At 41.3% G+C, this 15658-nt stretch overlaps 1 long non-coding RNA gene across 1 annotated transcript; it reads right to left on the bottom strand.

The window, feature by feature from the left end:
• Positions 1 to 638: 638 nt before the first annotated feature.
• On the bottom strand, positions 639 to 3415 carry LOC123374447. Its single transcript, XR_006581109.1, has 3 exons — positions 3297 to 3415; positions 3099 to 3188; positions 639 to 1810 (listed from the first exon to the last, which is right to left on the bottom strand). It is a non-coding gene; the product is annotated as an uncharacterized LOC123374447 (long non-coding RNA).
• Between the last annotated feature and the right edge of the window lie 12243 nt (positions 3416 to 15658).

Below are 15658 nucleotides of genomic sequence, written 5' to 3'. Positions count from 1 at the left end.
GCAGATATCATGTTTCCTCCCCGCCCCACTTTAAAACAAACAACTATACAGTTATATGGATATAAATTAAATACTAATTAACCTAAAAAAAGAACAGGAGTACTTGTTGCACCTTAGAGACTAACAAATTTATATGAGCATAAGCTTTCGTGGGCTACAGCCCACTTCATTGGATGCATGTAGTGGAAAATACAGTAGGAAGATATATATACACACACAGAGAACATGAAACAATGGGTGTTACCTTACACACTATAAGGAGAGTGATCCATTAAGGTGAGCTATTATCAGCAGGAGAGGGAAAGAACTGTTTGTAGTGGTAATGAAAATGGCCCACTTCCAGCAATTGACAAGGAGATGTGAGGAACTGGGGGGGGGGCGGGGGAATAGTTATTTCCACATGCTTATTCCCCCCCCCCACACACACACAGTTCCTTACATCTCCTTGTCAATTGCTGGAAATGGGCCATTTTCATTACCACTACAAACAGTTCTTTGCCTCTCCTACTGATAATAGCTCACCTTAACGGATCACTCTCCTTATAGTGTGTAAGGTAACACCCATTGTTTCATGTTCTCTGTCTGTATATATATCTTCCTAATGTATTTTCCACTGCATGCATCCAATGAAGTGGGCTGTAGCCCACAAAAGCTTATGCTCAAATAAATTTGTTAGTCTTTAAGGTGCCACAAGTACTCCTGTTCTTTTCACGGATACAGACTAACATGGCTGCTAATCTGAAACCTGTAATTAACCTGAATCTAGTATGCATGATTTTGTTAGCCACCTGAAAAGGCAACCAAAGCTTATGGGGTATTTGAATTCCACTACACACCCTGTAAGCCTCCAGTTTGTTGCCAGGCGATCAAATAAGCATTACTGTGCATATGAATTAAGAACGAACTATTTTTTTCTTTAAAAAAAATAGTTGCAAATGGTGAAAATGGCTGTCTTCCAAATGAGTGCTTTCTACAGCATTCCTGGGGCTCGGGAAGGCTGCAAAGCAATTCTGTTGCTAGGTTAATCATGAAGTTGGATGATAGGCAGAAATGCTTTCTATGAGGTACAGTACATCATAGAAGTTAGCTTCTTCTAAGTTGGCCCCTTGGTGCCTTAGGAATAGCTCATTAAAAAAAGATGGGAACAGGGCAGCTTGATTAAGTATGAGCTGACAGTTTTGAAAGATGGTTATCAGAGTGCAGTTGCATTTTCTATAGAGACAAAGTAGTTACAGAGAGTCAGCTACCATTTGGTCCTGTTCCTCCCATGCAGCCGACACTTGCTGGTGCACAGTAAAAACACCTTCTAAAAGGTAAAGACCCGTTTAACAGATTAGTACTGACAAACTGGGTCAAAAGTTAAGATGGGATATTGGGCAAACCCTTAGTTGCTAAAGAATCTCCACAATATTGTCCCCTCTTCACATCAGCACAGGGACATTCTTGCTCAGAAAATAATTCTGACTGGCTAACTCTGTTGTGTGGCAACTCCCTAGAACTGCACTCCATCAAGGGGCTGGGGGGGGAGGGCACCCACTGGTGGCAACTACAGGAGAATACAATTCTTAGGGTGTCATTCTGCTGCAGGGGAGCGAGTGACCTCAGGAACTGGAGATTTGGCCTCACAATATCCATCGTAGTCATGGATAAACCTGCTGTCCACTCCAGCAGGGTGGGGCGTGTGGTGGGGAGGAGCAAGACTTGGCTCTCAATGGAATTAGTTGACGTAAGCTCTGTTTGGTAAATCTGGAAGGCTTCTGCTGGCTTCTTGGTGAATGGGGACAAGATGGACCCTGGACTGGATTTGCACCTGAAATATAGAAACGAAAGGCTGTGTATCCTATTTCTAGTCCCCTAAGACATTCATCTCCCCTATCTAATATCATCATGTAATTATTTTCAGTTGATGAATAAGGTTGAAAAATCTTTCCTTAAGTTTAGCATTTCATTTATACTTTCTGAGGGTGGGGGCCTTTTGGGGTGTTTGAGCTTCTAATAAACAGGGAAACAGTATTGACAGTGGGTTCGTTTCACTTGGACTGACTTAATCCGATCAGTTTTGATCTTTTCACCACTTCGTCCCACGCAAATACTAAACCTGAAGATAATTTTTATGATAGAGACCTCAAAGGGAAGTCTTAGTAAGCAAGATGAAAATGCATTTGCATCTTGAAACAGGCCAAGCAAAATCAATTCTTCATAGATGATGTTTATTAGACACAGGGAAGCTAAAAGCCTGTGGGTTTAATCTGTGAAATTATGCACGCTTGAACATGCACCTCAGATAGTAAAAATAACTGCAGAGTCGTGCATTATCAGTAGTGCTGATTTGCAAACTTTCACCAATTGTTTTTAATTCTTCTTCCTTCCTATTAGATCTAATCAGCTACTAAATCTTCTTCTTCAAGTGCAGAATTCATTTTTATGCCCATAAAGGAGGCATTTTAATTTTCAATGAAGACTGAAATAGAGTACAGTGTAGCATTCCTTACATAGGCTTTTAATTAGGGCCCTCTCTCTCTATGGTACTTTTATGACCTCCATTACAGAGCACTCACAATATTGTAATGCATTTATCCTTAGTTCCTCTGTGAGGTAGTGAAGTACAATTACCCCATTTTACAATTGGGAAATTGAGGCACAGGGAGACCAAGTGTTACCTAGGGTCACACAGGTAGTCTGTGTCAGAACAGGGAACTGAACCCAAGTCTCAGGCTAGCTCCCTAATCAGCTGACCACTGTTCCTCTCTAGTTGTCGCTTTAAAACAAAGAGCTAAATATTCACAGATCTGACCACCAATCACAATTATGAAATTGCTTTGCAAACACTCAACCCAAGAGGAATTCTGGTGATCTTCTGGCAGTGGCATTATTCTCATGGTATATAAAGAATACATAGATCTCACTTTATCCGTACTTTTCCACTTCTCATGTGATTGAAGTTCTCTAGAGAGTTAGGGCCAGATTTTCCAAGGCATTTAGGCTCCTAACAATGCACACACATGCCTACTGGGACTTTCAAAGGTGCCCAAATGAAGGAGGCGCCTAATTCCCATTGAAATCAGGGCCCTGGTTCTGGACTCTGATAAGAGACTTACAGAAGAAAGGGGCAGGGGACACTGTATCCATGAGCTGTATGGGCTTCTGACTTCTTCCCTTCATGGGTGATTCTCAGCTGGTACAAAGTCCTATGGAGATAAACAAGAGTGCGTCCCTTGGTCTATCTCTCCCAGACTATTATGGCTGCAAAGCAATCTGCACCAACAGCCCAAGCTGTTTTTCCTGGCTCTCCTCACCTGAACAAGTCTGAGGTGGTTCCCTTCTCTCCTTCATTACTGTGGAGTCCTCACATCATGGCTGCTATCAATGGTGTCCACTTTACCATTCAGAGAGTGCTCAAGAACAGCCAGACCTTCAAAACAATCCAAACAAAAGCAAAATTCTCTGCCATTTACACTGACTGTAACCTTCATCTGACTCATCCTAATGGGCAAGGTGATCACCCAGTAGAAGAACTACAGTGCGGTGAAGACAGAACATAACTGAGAGAAACATCCCTAGGTGTCTCAAATATACAGAATTGCCCAGCTTTAAAAATCAAGGTAAATCCATCTGTATTCCTCAAAGTGAGCCACCCTGAACACAATGGAGTAGAAGTGACCTAACAGACCCCGGTACCTCCAAAGGGCTCTTAACAATACATCTTTAAACTCTATAATCTGGTATTTATTCTATAGACAGTTTTATATAGGTACAGTGTTACTGTTCATGCACTTGCATGATAGACTATAATCACATTTTTCTATTCCACATTATTTTTTTAAAGATTACTGTAAAGGGAAAAAGGTCCAGGAAAAATTCAAGAGCTAATTGTTTGTGTAACTGAAAAGGCCTATAACAACAAAAGAAAAGAAATCCCCAAGATAAGAATAAAACTGTAAAATGGGACTTAGGCCGTAATTCACTCTGCAGTGCCTAAGCCTTGCATAGGTCTGAAAACTGCAGCCCTAACACTTGCAGAATACCTACAATAAACAGAGCTGCCACAGTAAGTGTTACATTATTTAGCCCTCTTCAGTGTATAGGTACTGCACAGTCAGTTATGGCCTAACACCCCATTTCTGCTAATCACTTAAGCACAGAATTAACTTTAAATGTGTGCATAAGTTGCATTGATTTCAACAGGATTTAGCACATGCTTAAGTTCTTTGCTGAACTGGGAGCATCAGGACCAGATCTTCAGCTGGTGTTAATGCACCAAGAAAAAACAAAACAAAACACCACATTCCCTTCATATCTCACATTAGCTAAAAAAAAAGTAACAAAAATAAGGTATAACATCTTTCAAAATAAATATAAAGAGGGAATGCAGATCGTGTCAATTTTTTGGCAGGTAATATTAATAATATACAAAATATAACTTATTCAAATTAGCTGTCAGAACTCCATCCATTTCAATTAAACCTCAACAATTTAGTCTTCAGTTCTGGTCTGTTATGTCAAGGGAGGTCTTCATTAACCCTTCCCTTGCATTGTGGATGAACAACATACCAAAACAATCCATGCTCTCAAAGAGTGCATCGCAGACTGAGTGCAGTCTAGCTGACAACCTACATTAAACCCAGGGATTAGCATTTAAAACCTTCTGTATCAAAAATAGGTTTATTCTACTTGAGACAAAGTTGCAGTAGAAATTACATTTTATTCTCAGATTTAGAAAAAAATGTTACATGCTAAGCGTGTTGTGTTCCCCCTCTAATGTTTAGTCCACAGAGGCTTGCTATTGACTGAACAGTTACTCCTTTAGCTCAGGTAGCAAGTTTATGTGCCTTTGGTGAAGTTTCCAGGTTCTAACCTTTCTGAAATGCAGGGTGGGGCTATTACAGGGACAAGACTAACAAAATACTAAACATTTACTTAGGTTTGAGTGTATCCTGGAGAGCACAGCAGTAAACATACTTGGCAATCAATCTGATAAAAAGGGACGCTGTTCTGCTAAGTTTTTTCTATGAAAAAAATGTATCCTTTTTTGTTGAAAAAAAGTTAGTGTTTCATCCAGCTCATTCTAACAACTAGACAGTGCTCAACATAAAAAGTCTTAAAGCATTTACAAAGGTGGGAAATATTATCCCCATTATACAGAAAAGGAAATGGAGGGACAGAGGTCACACAGCAAGTCTGTGGCAGAGTAAGGAATAGAACTGAGATGTCCTGACTCGGTCTGGTGCTCTCCCCACTGGATAATGCTGACTCCTAGTGCATTACAATCTGGTCCACCAGGGGATACCAAAAAGCTACTTATAAATGGGCATTGTACTTTTCCTTATAAAACTGAAACAAAGGCCACAATCTGAAACCAATATGGCTCCTTTTCAGAATCCAAATTTCATCATGCAACAAGACAAGAAGGGATGCTCAAAGCTTGAGTTCTACCTTTGATTTTCCTTGTACCCCCCTACACTTCAACTCCCTAAGTCTACCAGGGTGACTCAGCCAGACTTTTCGCATGCCTTTCCCAGAGGAGGACCCCCCAGCTCCTTTCTTCAGGGTCTTCCTTCCTCTACTGAGTTCCCAGCTCTATCTAGCTAAGTCATGCTTGTGAGGTTTCACTACCACAGCTGGGGTCAGTCTTTTGAAGCCCCATTACATGCAGCTGGGGTTGCTAATTAGCCCTTATGTTGCTAGCTCATTAGGTAGGCTGATGGATGACTGCTAAGACATGGGCAAGGCAGAGTCCACCTTGCCTCAAAGGGCCAGCCAGCCGGTGACACCCCCCCCCCCCCCGATAATCTGAACAAACAGTAAAAGCAACAAACATTATGGGCCAGGTTGTAAACCCCTTACTCACACTGGTGAGGAGTTACCCACTTGAGTAGTCAATGGGATTACTCTTGTGAGTAACTGCCTGTCATTGTGAGCAATTCACAATCTGGCCCTAGAAATGAGAGTGTGTGTGTGTAAACAAATAGTTATATAGGGGTAGGTTATGGATACACACATACATGCATATGTCTAAGTATGTAGCAGAATACACAGTATGTGATTAACAACATTTCCTTTGCATGCCCGATAGTCCTTTAAGAAATTTGTCTGCATGTGTCCGTCTCTCTCAGAAAACAGTCTTATAAAAGTGTAAGCTTGATCATTAAGCTCATGTCTCCTATAGCTTAGAATATAACATGCCCCATATCTCCAGTCTCATCACTCATTTTGTCTGCTATAATGGGGCTTTGTATTAGAAAGCTATTTTGTTGAGACTTATGTACAGTACAAAGATCTGTGAATCAAATGACAAAACAATGTCTCTGTCTCAATAGTGTGACAGAGGGGAATACACTGACACAGAGGCATATTTTTCTTTAGTAACTGTTTGAAGCTGAAAGCTGCTGGAAGCTGAAATTAGTGTCACTGGGAAATAAATTACAAGTTCATGGAAGATGGAAGAAAGAAACTTAGTCCAGCTCCCTATCAAAGGCAGAAAATACTTACAGGTGGATGGCAAACTTTACAAGGCCTGGTTCAGTTTGGATGGGTCACCATAAATCTGGATATATCAGCAAATCTCATGGGTCTAGATAACCCACTAAATCAGATTTCCTGTATTACTTGGCTTCAGTCTGGCCACAAGTAACATGAAAACAATTTCTCTTGATGTGTTTTGGAATGCTTGATGAAGCAGGATATGTGGAGAGCAGTCTGGTTTTAAAAAGAAATTATGCTAATCATTTCTAGCTTCAAAGATGTTTTGGGTTCAACGCAAAGTCCAGCTGAATGTTTGGGTCAGTTTTTATTTTGCCTAAACCAGTCTTCCTACCTCTGTTTTTAAGATAACTATCTATGAGCATTGTGGCAAACTTAGAACTTCTTTAATCTGTCCCTGTTTTAGCTGGTATGTTTCTCTGGAAATTTATTTTTTAAGCCCTAAGCAATATCTTATTGTTGAGGCTTATTTATATACAAGACTTGAAATGCATTTTTGCAACCAAGTATATGGTCTCATGCATTCCTCTTTCATCCCCGGATTGTGCATGAATAGCAAAATGCATATCCAAGCATAACTAAGGCTTAAAGAACTGATTAAAATAAAAAGGGATGCAATACTTTGTTCCAACACTAACCAAATTAAATCCAACCCTGAGGCTGAAAAATGTGTAGCTAAACTTTCAATAGTTTGTTTTCGAAAACATTTGGTCATCTCTGCAGTCCTTAGTTTTATAAGAAAACATTATTATGTATTTAGTGCTGACAATGTACACCGTGTTGTTTATACACTAAAATACAGTCCCTGGCGTAAGTCTTAGAAGACAAATACACTGGGAAAGCCTTGAAGTGAGAATAGCAGAATGTGGGTGGGTGTTGATCTATGTTATTTTTTATATCAGCTGACTTCCTGTGGGTAGTGCAGCAGAAGTGAGTTTTTACAGGGATTTGAATGAGGAGCAGTCAATAGCTTTAGAAAATGGGTAAGGAATGTTATTCCACCCATGGGGTGTATGGGAAAGCAATGGGATACACTGCAAACAGAAATGCTTCCAGTCTTTTATACTCGGACAAATCATATCTGAAATAAATCCCCAAACTGGTTTGGTCTCACCCAATGTCTATTCCCGATCAACTTATTGATTTCCACACTGAGATTGCTGTGAAGAACTAGCAGTGAAAGATTTAATACTGAACTGAGGTTCTGTTTTTCAATGGCTGTTTTGGTGGAAGAGAATAATTTAGTATTGGTTTTGTACACTATGACCAGAGCTGCCCAGAGGATTCAGGGGGCCTGGGTCAAAGCAATTTCGGGGTCCCCTTCCATAAAAAAAAGTTGCAATACTATAGAATACTATATTCTCGTGGGGGCCCCTGTAGGGGCTGGGGCCTGGGGCAAATTGCCCCAGTTGCCCTCCCCCCCCCCCCCCCAACCCCGGGCGGCCCTGACTATGACTGCTGTATTGATTACATCTCTTACAAGTCGCTATAGACTGGATCTAACATACAGGATCAGAGTCTTGGCCAGGAAACCACAATCTTCCCTTACTTAATATTTCAGATAAAGACTGAGACAACCCAAGTGCTCCTAGTCAACTGTCGAATGAAATTCACTGTAGTAATTAACTTATTCCCTGAAGCAGGAAATGTATTACCTTTAGCAAATTAACAGATGTAGTTATGCATAGGCTGTAAAGTTATCCAGCCCTTTGTTACATGTTAATACCTAGAATGCTCTTCCAGGTGACACATACTTTGTAGCAGTACTGTTGTAAAGAACTGTGAAAATGAAAACTAAGGGAGGGAGTAAGCCCTCCATCATGGCCTCTGGGTGTTGCTGCAGGAGCAAACAGAGGACATAAAGCCCTTAGGGAAGGAACATTCTGCAGACACATGCTGTATAGGACAGCCACACGTTGCCCTTTGCAGGCTCCCTTGCAAGCCTCAGTGTAGGTGTTAGGAGGGAGTGGAGCACATGCTGCTACTAGGATTCTGGACAGCTTTGGTTTGCTGAGCTGCAAAATGGCTGGCTGCTACACAGTGAGGGCCATGGCAGCCCTTGCAGCATCCCAGAGAAGAGAAGGCGGAAAGACATCTTGCCAGGCAGCACATAGGTTGATTTCAATGGAGCAATGCCAATTTACACCTGAGGACCTGATCCTAATTGATTCATCTCATTTAAGCATCCCTATATGAATACTCCACAGGCATATTACTTAGCTCTGTTCTAGACAACTGTTGACACCTGATCTCCCCCCCCCCCTTTTTTTTTCCTGCCTTGTCACTGTGCACAATGCCACTGAAACTGCTGGTCAGATCTGCACGTTCCTTTTATGTATCAATAAAGGAAACAGTGAGTAACTGAAGAAAGGCATAAAAAGCTTCCTTTTTTCCCCTGGCAAACCCTGATGAGTCAATGTCTGGAGTTTTTGATATACCCCTGCACTGTACAATTGATGAGCTCGAAAGCTTCATATCCCTGCAGGTCTCTAGGGACGCTGTCCGATCAAAGTCTTAATAAAAGAGGATGCAGTAGTGCAACAAAGTCTCCTGTTGAATACAAGGTATTTCTTCTTGAAGCCACTCTTGAGGGAGAGTCAATGTAAGGGATGATAGACGAGAAGTTGCACAGGAGACTGGTATGATCAGAAAGCATCTGGAAGAACACACTGTCACGGAGTCCCCGGGCGATGCTCTGGAACTGCTCCCCACAAAGCCAGTCAGGACTTTGGGGAGCCTCCTCTCCCTTGGAGCAGACTTTTTTTAGGGCAAGAAGCTCACGTCTTCACCTCCTGGGTCTCTCCTTGGAGCATTCAGCATCCTCTGTCCCTCCGTGCGCTTCCCACAGTGAGTCCGCCCCAGCGGGGTCCTGGGGGAGCCAGAGGGTCCTGCACCCCCACTTTGCAGTCAGATGTGAGACTCAGCCAGCCAGTAAAACAGAGGTTTATTCGATGACAGGAACACAGTCTAAAACAGAGCTTGTAGGTACCACGAACCGGACCCCTTGGCCGGGTCCATTCTGGGGGGCAGTGAGCCAGACCCCCACGTCTGCACTTCACTTCTCATCCCCAGCCAGCCCCAGACTGAAACCCCCTCCAGTCCCTCCTGCTCTGCTCAGTTCCTTTCCCAGGCCAGGAGGTCACCTGATCTCTTTGTCTCCAACACCTTCAGTTGGCACCTTTGCAGAGGAGGGGCCCAGGCCATCAGTTGCTAGGAGACAGAGTGCCAGGCATTTAGGTCCACTGGCCCTTTGCTCTGTAGCAACCATACACCCTTATCCCAACACCTAGATACTTAAGAACTGCATTGGGGACACTGAGGCCCCCCCACAGTATTCAGAGGGAACATTAAGAACATTCCTAGTTCATCACACACACATGCACAATCCTTATATTTAACTGCAAGAGGGACAATGGACTTTTAAATTATGCTGTATCACAGTATACCACATAAAGACGATTTAGATATTTTCATGCCAGCACTGCATGGTGTCTGTTTTTACCTATTTATCTCTAGAAACATCCAATATCATCTTATGATTCTAGGATCATTGGTGAACTTACTATTAATGTTATACAACTCTGTCCCTTGCCTAGCTTTCTCAGAGTCTGTAGAAAGAAACAGAAAAAGCCAAAGCATTCAGAGAGTCACTCTTGCTCCACACAACACAACTAGGACTGAAATCAGGAAGACAGCAGGATAGTCAAGAACTCTTGCACATGCTAACTTTTTAAACCGCTCGATAAAATCATAACCATATAAATATTTTTGCCTACATTTTCAAAATTCTCAGTGCATTTGGATGCCCACCTTAAAATATTCACCTCTCTAGCTGAGGTGCCAGAGAGCACTGGAGACACTTTCTAGGGCTGGGGGAAAGATCACAACTGGCAGCAGCTGAAGCAGTGTTCCACATGCCCCCTCTCCTTTCTCCTCAACTCACCCGTTTTCAGCATTTGGGGGCTGCTGCTTCTCTCTTCCCCCTCCTCATCCTTCTTTCCTTTTGGCCAGAGCTTGGGGGTAAGGAGGCACATATTTGGGGCAAGAGGGCACATATGCCATCTAGGCCCAGACTCTGGGATCTGTTCCACCCTCTGCTGCCGTCAGACAGTAGCAGGGCCTGGGGATTGCTCCAATGTAGTGGTGGTGAAGCCTGAGTGGAATTGATACAGCTTGTTTCCTAAGCAGGGCAGCCATTGTGGGGTTCCTGTTTCAGGCGCAGCTTTAATCGACTTGCTGGATTTCTGGTGCCACTAAGGGGTAGACCGATTGCCAGTTCACGTTATGCCTACACCTATGTAGCGACAGAGCAAAAACTTCTCCACCACCACCATGCTTTGAGTTACTAGTGGTAAACATGTTTTTGTAGACTGCAAGTACAGAGATAATGACCCAGATTTCTGACAATTCTGATGGGAATAACTTTTTCCAGCTACTGAATGAAGTTTCGCAGTCCACGCCAGTTTCACAGAATTAACATGAGTGTAATATTCCCTTCCCCCCTCCAACAACATTTGGAAATGAAATTTAATATGTATAACTTAAGTGACAACTAAAGGTTCACAGTTGTTTAGATCAAAAGTGCTATGGTTCTAGTGCTAAAAAGATACATTACATGACTTTTTCCATATGCATATTTCACAAAAGCATGTGTATTAAAATGGCTGTTCAGTTTTTTTCCCATGACTGACAACCAGAAGGCTGCTAGGAAGACAATCTACTCATCTAATGGTCATAGTAAAACAGTTGTTACCATGGCCAGGTAAAAACATTTTTTCATTGTCATCATGACAGAATAGATTTTGTGCCTGCACAGGAAAATTTCCATGATAGTTTTCCAAGGCTGGAACAAGGAATATCAAATATTTGGATTAGACAGGGGGATCTTCAATTTACTGAACTTCTGGACATATTTGGATCTGGATGTGGCAGAAATGTCTCATATAAAAAGGAGGGTAAAATATGCAGGGCCATACTTTGGATTAGGGAGTGAGGGCAAATTATTTTTTCTGATTTTACTATTATGGTTCCCATGGTGACTGTGCTGAATGGCTGAACCACATAGGTCACATGAGTTAAAATGCATCTGCCAACAGTTTAGAATGCTCAAGAGATTTGGTGACGTCCCGCAACTCCCTTTTGATGGTAAAGTCCCAAATATCTGGGAACTTATTATTTTCTGACTAAGAGCCAAAAAGAATAATCTTGCTCTTCAAGAAAAGTATTTTTGAGTTTGCCTATCCCTAGTATGTCTCCAGAGGGTTACGTTGGAAATTGTCACACATGAAACCCAAGTATGCCTGTGCATCAAAACGTTAATTATGCTATCTCAAATGCAGGCATAAAAAGTGACATCTTTTAAGAACCATATGTTTCTGCTTTTAAAATAAAAACAAATTAAAATATCCACAGAAGCTCTTACAGTGATTAAAAACTTCCAACCAATTGATCTAAATAACTCAATTAGCGCCAAAGAAGCCCCAAGTGATCATCAGTCTTAGCACGCTCCCTTTATCTTAATTTTAGAGAAATACTGCTTTAACTGAGACTGTGCTTATTTGACATACTGCAGTGGACACATAGGAATTTTGGAATTCATTTCACCTAGTCTCACTATAGCACATGCAGATATAAACCCTCTTATGTAAGGAACGTAAAAACCTGCAATGAATTAATGGCATGCAGAATTATCTAGATAGATGTATGGCTACACAAAGCTGCAAATCTATAACATTGAGAAATCATGCCTACAACTAATATCTAACCAAACTTAAACCCAGCAGTGAAGATGTCTATTTGTGCTCTAAGGACCTGATCTAAAGTCCATTGAAGTCAATGGGCATCTTTATATTAATTTCACTGAGCCCTGGACCAGGCCTGTAATAACTACTAATCTGTTTTCTATTGGATCAACAGTTACATAAAGATACAAAAATGTACCTATTACTAGCAGTGATGGGCACAGAAAGCTTAGTACGAAATACTGCATTCCTTAATTGGGCAGAACTTCAGGCTTGGTACTCAGTTGTTATGAACTACCTGCAAAGACCTACTTCTGAGGAACTGCATGCATTAAAAACCACCCCCTAAACTTCTTGGGCATTTCCCTTCTTACAGCCAATAAAACTAGCAACACGGAATTTGCCATGCTGGAAGAGACTAATGGTCCATTTGGTTCATTAGTCAATCTCCAGCTAAAGGCAATGGCAAACTCTTCAGCAGAAGGCACAAACCTTTTATCGTGCACTTAATCATGCAATTTTATGCCACAAGGAGACAATTCAAGGCAGCAATATTTATTTAGAGATGGACAAATACTAAACAATTTCCCCACTAATGCCAGTAGGATTTTAAAATTAATTATTATTGTTCCCAAACTTGTGTATTTATTTTCCCTAAACAGTCTATTGACTGGCAGCAGAATTCATACAAACAGTGAATTTTAAGTGACTATATCAAAATAATAATGGAACGTGACTTTTGAACTCGCTTCCCACAAGCATTCACACCAGAAACTTGAGGCTGAAAGCATGTTCAGCCAATCGAGGAAGAGAGATTATAATAGGGTGAAACCTGGACAAGTGTAAATTGGTGAAATGTCAGTGAAGTCAATGGATCTCTATCTGTTTATGCCAATACAGAATTTAGCCCCGTGAGAGTTAGCAAAACGAACACACAGCTCAAACTCCCAATAACCAATAAAATTAAGTGCCTGCAAATGAGCTGGTGAAATTATCTAGCAAATAACTGATGAAATCTGAGAAAATTGTCATCCGCCTGTGACAATTTGTGGACAGGGGAAAAAAGGCAAAATTTGTCAAATTTGTTTCTAATTATAAATAATGAACTAATTTAGACAGGCAAAGCAATAGACCATTGTGCACAAATGAAGATCATTTATAATAATTGTAACTAAGCAATCACACACATTGTTGAGGTGCAGTGAGCCAAATGGCTTATCTGAACAGATCTTTCAAACTCTCTCTCGCACACACACACACACACGCACACACACACTCTGACTGCACCTTTTCCCCCCAAAAAGGGCACACAGGAGAATGTCATTCAGATCCATTATTCTCCATCACTTCTTTGCATAGTGCTGTTAATCTATGCGGTGTAGATAGTGATTTTCATGTTGGGTGCTGAGAGCTCTATCAGCCTGGGGAAAGTCACGCTTCCTGAACTGTGATGTTTCTAACTTATATGGCAATTGATTTAGTTGGGTTTGGTCCTGCTTTGAGCAGGGGGTTGGACTAGATGACCTCCTGAGGTCCCTTCCAACCCTGAGATTCTATGATTCCCTCACTCTTTTGTTATGGCAACAGCTGGCCAATCAAAGGTTATCTATTGTTTAGGTCTCTGTCCTCTGGGTTAGCTTTTTAAGTTTTCTACCAAGACCTGATCTAAACATAGGTTATGCACCGTATACAGTACTGGTTTGTCCCCAGCCCTACCGAGAACACACTGTAACACACAGAATGTCTTTCCAGGCAGTTTTATTTTTCCAACATAGGCAAAAAGAAACCCCCACAAAAATAATTCATTCAATCCACTCTGGTCTATGTCTCAGAGGGAATTTTCCACTTTGTCTTTCTCAGTTCTTTCTGCTGCAGGGCCTTCTGCAGGATTCTTCCTTGCTCTTTTAGCTAAGCACTGCCTTCCATGGCTTTCTCCGTGGAGCCATGTTTTTCCACTCCCAGGGGACTCTGGCAGCTTTTCCTAGGGAATGGCCTGCTGCTCCTACTCCCCTTTCCCTACTGGTAGCCCCGCTCTTTAGAGGCAACACCTGGCCACGAATAAGGTGTAGTTTATTAGTGGCCCTCAAGGGCAGATCACTGTTACTGGCATGCTTGTTTTGGTTAGGAGTGTGATTTTTTCCCCAATGAGATCACTGTATTGGTACAACCCCTAGTGCAGATGCAATTATACCAATATAAAGATGTCTTATACTGGTTCAGCTTGTTCGTCTTTCCATATGGGAATAAATTACACTGATTGAAACACATTTATACTGGTATAAATGCATCCAAATGAAGGGAAGCTGTGCCACTTATGCCATTCCAGTATAAAGCAAGTGGTACCACTGGTGTACAAAGCCCAACTTTAACTCAGTTTGAATACCATAGAACCTAATCAGTGTATTTAATGTATTTCAAATATCTATCACATTCTAAGTGTTCTTTACTTCTCTGAGCAGCAGGGGTGTTCAAAGACTAAAAGGAAGTCAGTCTTTTAGTTGCAGTAATAGACACAGATTCTATAGAAATTTGCTAGTTTAAAGCCAGCCTTGTATTAGACACTTACATTCATGGAACAGAGGCACAAGAATGTATTATACCTGACCAGCTGCTTAACAAGACACCTGAACTTTCAACCATGTCTCTCCATTCCTGATTGAGATCCTGTCATCAATCTTTTGGAAAGGTTCCCCTGCGTGCATTTGTTTCAGTATTAGTCAACTAGAAAACTGTTTCTGCTCTCAGTAAAGAACAGATTACCTTTGATTCAGTGGGAATTTCCACTCTTCAGAAGCCAATTATCCAGCAGCTGTTGACTTTGCTACACATAAAGACTGATCCCAGCATATAGAAAAAAACTAACTAGGGTCATACATTTGTATATTTCTCATTGACGATCTAAAGCAGGGAATCCCTGCACCTCCTATTTTATATTCTGATTGTAAACTGGATGATTCTTACCTATCTCTCAGAGGTGTTGTTAATATGAATATTTGGAAAGGGCTTTGAGATGCACAAGTGCTATAGAAGTACAAAACAATATTGACTACTAATTAAAAGATTTTCAGAAGAGACTAATGATTTTGGATGCTTCTCTTCTAGGGTACCCAACTTGAGATGCCTTAATGGGGCTCAGTTTTCAAAAAGTGACAAGTACCCAGCCTCTAAAAATCAGTTTAAGGCATCTCAAGTCAAGAAAAAAGGACCCAAAGTGACTATGCACTTCTGAAAATTCATGGTTTCCCCATCTCAGGAAAATTAGCATAAATGAAATGGGATGCTAATATGCCTGAAGTCATGACCAGGCAATAAGATCCTAGAGGATTTTACTAGTTGTAATAGTATTTTTGCTCTAACTGAGCAATGTTAACATATTTGCATTCTTTTAAATTTTACACTGATTTGATACTGCATTATTGTAAGACACAGTGGAGTAA

This window comes from Mauremys mutica, chromosome 7, assembly GCF_020497125.1.
Source record: "Mauremys mutica isolate MM-2020 ecotype Southern chromosome 7, ASM2049712v1, whole genome shotgun sequence".
Taxonomy (NCBI): domain Eukaryota; kingdom Metazoa; phylum Chordata; order Testudines; family Geoemydidae; genus Mauremys; species Mauremys mutica.
The sequence above is the reverse complement of the archived record's forward strand: the minus strand, read 5'-3'. Positions and strand labels throughout refer to the sequence as shown.